General features: G+C 60.0%; 1 pseudogene; it reads right to left on the bottom strand.

Moving 5' to 3' along the window:
* Positions 1–225: 225 nt before the first annotated feature.
* LOC141947758 (forkhead box protein J1-like) lies at positions 226–3,132 on the bottom strand (annotated as a pseudogene).
* Between the last annotated feature and the right edge of the window lie 1,201 nt (positions 3,133–4,333).

A 4,333-nucleotide genomic window follows, 5' to 3' on the forward strand; every position in this document is an offset into this window, starting at 1 on the left:
TAGAGACTGCTGATGTGTCCTTTAAAGATAAAGCAAGCAGTTCTTGTGGTGGTATTTTTTCCTCCCTCTGGTGTTTCCCCCCCCCGTAAATCATCTGACAATGAAGCTGGTCAAAGGCAATGTAGATGTCTCTGTCTCTGGAAAATCTTGTCCCTTGGGAGTGCCAGCAGCATGGGGGGAGTGTCCTCCTAAAGTCTGTGTGGGCTTTGAAGGGTGTCTGCCCTCTTACATAAGAGATGCCAGAATGCTCCAGTCACTCCCATCCGCTGGCAAAGAGGCATCGCTGGGCTCAAAAAAATGCTTGATGTTGACATAGTCGGAGAGGTCATCTTCATCCCAGGCATGCTGTAGGAGGAAGTGGCTATCAAGGTTTCAAACTCGAGGTTGTTCTGGTTGGATTCGGTGAGGACCTGCTCCTGCCCCTGGGCACAGTCCATGTGCTGCTCGTCTGCTGCCAAGTCCAGGTTGACTTTCGTGGGCTTGTTTAGAGGCGTGAGCTCCAGATCCTCAAAAAGGGAGAATTCCCCATTCCAGCTGGTGTCAAAGATGGCTTCCCAGTCCAAGTCCCCTTCCAGCAATCCCAGCTCAGGCTGCTCACCCTGGCTCAGCAAGGCAGAGCTGGAAAGCTGGGGTGCCTTCGCCACTTGCTGGAGCGAGGGCTGCTTGTGCTTGTGCCCTGCTGGATTGGAGTTCAGGTCGCCGGTGACTTCTTCAAACTCTTCCAGCAGCTGCTGCGACTCCACGCTGACGTTGAGGATGTTCTTGGAGGCGGGAGCCGAAGCAGCTGGGCTGGCGACGCACTGTGCTTCTGGCTGGGCTCTTTCGGTGAAGGTCGGGTGGAGCTGCACTGGGGTCATTCTCCATTTTTTGGAGGCACCATTCTTGAGCTGGTTGGCGTACTGGGGGTCCAGCTTTCAAAACCCACTTTTCCCTGGCTCGCCCTTCTCCCGAGGCACCCTGATGAAGCGCTTGTTCAAGGAGGGGTTGTGCCAGATGGAATTCTAGACCCAACAAAGAAAAAAACCAATGCTGAATGCTTGTCTGCTGCTGCAGACACTACCTGTGTGCAGAGGCTGGTGGAAAAGGCCATTTTCAGCAAGGAACTTTGGGAAAAAGACAGCAGAAACAGCAACGTCAAGCCATCCCGGGCTACATGCCCAGCAGAAAGTCCCCTGCCCCAAGTCACTGGCAGAGTTTTCTTGCCTCTTGTCTGGTCCAGCCAGAGGTGGCAGAGCCAAGAGGTCCAGCGAGGACTTGCCAACCAAGAGGAACTTTGGAGCAACTGTCCTTGGCTGTAACTGCTGGCCATGGGGCTGTGGGTCATGCAGAGTACTGGCAGGACCCAGCCAGATTTGCTCCAGGCATGGAGCTAAGCTGGAGGAGGGCAGGTCCTCCTCCATGGCTAAGGAAGGAGAGGAGGGTCTTTACCCTGCTGGGGCCAGGACCCCATTACAAGTGGCAACACATGGCAGCGCCGCGGGAGGTGGCATCGTCAGCAGGAACACAGATAACCCTGCAAACAATCCAGGCTGTGGTAACTCTTTTACAAGGGTCAGAGACTTGCAAGCTGCATTCTCTGTTCCCCATCTGCCCTCCCCATGCCAAACTTCATTCAGCCTGGGCTGCCCTCCATTATCACCCGGTCGGAGAACATATTTATCATTCCTGCCTGCAAGAATCCTGTGAACCCCCTGCATCCCTGCAGAGAGGGACTGGAAACCTTCTTTCTCTTTGGAAAGCACCCCTTAATTAAAACCATGATGATCCTCCAGCCATGAGTTTGCAGGAGAAAGTCAGCCCGCTGGCACACAGCTCATCCTCCCTCCTCGCTCCCTGAGGTCCCCCCAGCACAGGGGAAGCCAGGGGACCCAGGTGGCCCCGGAGAGGAAGCAGGGGGTTCCCTTCCCCGTGATGGGCTTCAAGAGCCGTCAGAGACCCACCTGCCTGGGGAGAAGGTGGACAACGCCTGGGCAGGGGGTCTGCAGTGGTTTTGCCCAGCCCTGCCTGGGTGAGCCCCAGCCGCCGGGATCATTGGCACACTGCGGATTTGGGCTGGGAATAACCGGAACAGAGGGATGAGCCACCCGGGTCCCTCCTGCCCTGCCACATCCTAGAGAGCGTCACATGCTGGAGGTCCTCTTGCGTGATGGAGGAGGGCAGTGAGCCAAGGTGGCTGGGAGAAGCCCCCACAGCTGGTGAGCCACGGGGCTGTCCCCTACTGCCTGGGGACACGCTGGTGCTCGCTGGGGACAGCAGCCCTACGGGCCCTCTCTCAGGCTCCCCTCTGAGGCCTCCCCAGCTCGTCACAGTGATGGAGCCTCCTTTGCCTGTCCAAGGGGACAGACCTGCCCTCTGGCCTGCTTGGAAAGCAGCAGCACTTCTGCTCGGAACCTGCCCAGTGAGGACTTTGTCCAACAAGCGGCATCTCCCTGGGGATCCTTTCCTACGCCTGGTCCTCAGCACCCTGAGATGCTCAACCTGGTGATTTCGTGTCTGCTCAGCCCCGAGGGACTCAGGACCCCGTGAGAGTTCCAGGAAGGTGGAGCTGGGGACAGTTTCCTGTTACAGCCCTTCCCCACCGGCTGCTGGTGCCGCTCTGCTCCCAGTGGGATCCAGTACCCCCACAGGAGCTCGCCTTGCCCGCTGGAAGCTGTGGAAAGGCCTCCCCAGCCCTGCGGGGAGAGAGAACAAGCAAGGGGTCTCCACATCTCCTGCCTGCCAGGTGGGATCAGCGTGTCTGAAATAGCAGAAGTTGTTGGTAATCCACTTGTAGATGGCAGAGAGGGTGATGTGGGGCTTATCGCTGGCTTCCATCGCCATGCAGATGAGGCTGGCGTAGGAGTAGGGGGGCTTGACGTGCGGGTTGGTCTTGTAGTCCACGTCGTCCATGAGCTGAGGGTGCGTGGCCACGGTGTGGTGTGCTGTCCTTGAGGTGGAGGAGGAGATGGGCTTGCAGGGAGCGTGGGACGTGCCCACACATGCCAGGTCAGCGGCCAGGGGCGAGCACGGGGAAGCAAAGCTGGGGATGCCGGGACCGTCGATGGGACCGGGTATGCCGGTGTCCTTGACTGAGAAGTCCAGCAGCCACATGAGGCTGGTCACGCTGTCTACCCGGCGGCCCGAGTCCCCCATGCCAGCCGCCTGCCTTCTGGTCTCTCCTGCCCACTGGCAGCTCAGCCACCCCTCAGCCATAGCTCAGCAGCTCTTGCGTTGACGGGACACACGTCAAGGGGAGGGAGGGGACGGGGCAGATCCTACAAGAAAAACAGGGAGAGGCTTGAGGCTCCCTGAGGTGCAGCCGCTCTCTGGCAGCCAGGCAGGGCTGGGCACGGGGGCTCCCCTCCCACTGCCACTGGCTCAGCCCCATCCCCGGGCTGCTGCGCTCGAGAGCTGTAACACCTCCCCCGGGGGTGCTTTAGCGGCCCTGAACCTCGGTGAAATGCCCTCAACCCGCCGTTCCCCAGGGTCACCCACACCCCGCTCGGCTGCTGCTGCCCAGCAAAGCCTTTGGCCAAAGCAAAAATCAAAAACAAACAACAACACCCCTCCCCCCCCCCCAAAAAAAACCCCCACAGTCCAAATCCAGCCCTGCCATCCCACAAAGGGAGGATGTTTCTCCTCTCCGCAGGACAAAATCTCAGCATCCGGCACCTCTGCCAAGTCCCTTCAAGTCCCCCTCCACTACCGACTCCCCCCGCTTTCCTGCTCTTTCTGCTCCTCCCTTCACCCGGTCCCCCCAAAGCAGCCCAGCCCGGGAGGGTGCGGGCCCACCCCGAGCACACCCTCACTCCGAGCGAGCCGGCAGACTGAGGCTTCGTTTAGTGCCGGGCCCCTGGGGATGTGGCTTCTGGCTTTTCTGCCGGGTTGGAAACCCAAAATCCCGGCTCTCAGGGCGAGGAGAGAGCCCGGCCGGGGCCGAGGAGCTGCGCACTGCCTGTGCCGCGGCGGTTGGGTGGGGGGGTTCCCGCTGGGAATGATGCCGGGCTCAACCGCCGCTGGGGGGACGAGCGTGGGACCACCTGCCCCGCTCCCATCAAACAGGCTTTTCCCCTTCAAATTAAGGCTCAGAGCAGCAGCAGCTTGGTCCCCAGTGTCACCACCCCCTCCCCTGCAAACTCCTGTGCCCTCAGGAAGGGAGATCCTGGGAATGCTCGCAGAAGAGGGCGGTGCGGGTGCGGGGGGGGGAATTAAAAGAGTAAAAAGAGCAAAAAGAGTACAAAGAACAGTCCATGCTCTCCCCCCGTGCAAACCTCCGGCCCCTGACAGTCGGCATCGCTCGAGCTGCCCGGCCGAGCCCCTGGCAGAGATGTCCTGCTGTCCCACTGCCCTCCCC

Source organism: Strix uralensis, chromosome 10 (genome assembly GCF_047716275.1).
Source record: "Strix uralensis isolate ZFMK-TIS-50842 chromosome 10, bStrUra1, whole genome shotgun sequence".
NCBI lineage: Eukaryota > Metazoa > Chordata > Aves > Strigiformes > Strigidae > Strix > Strix uralensis.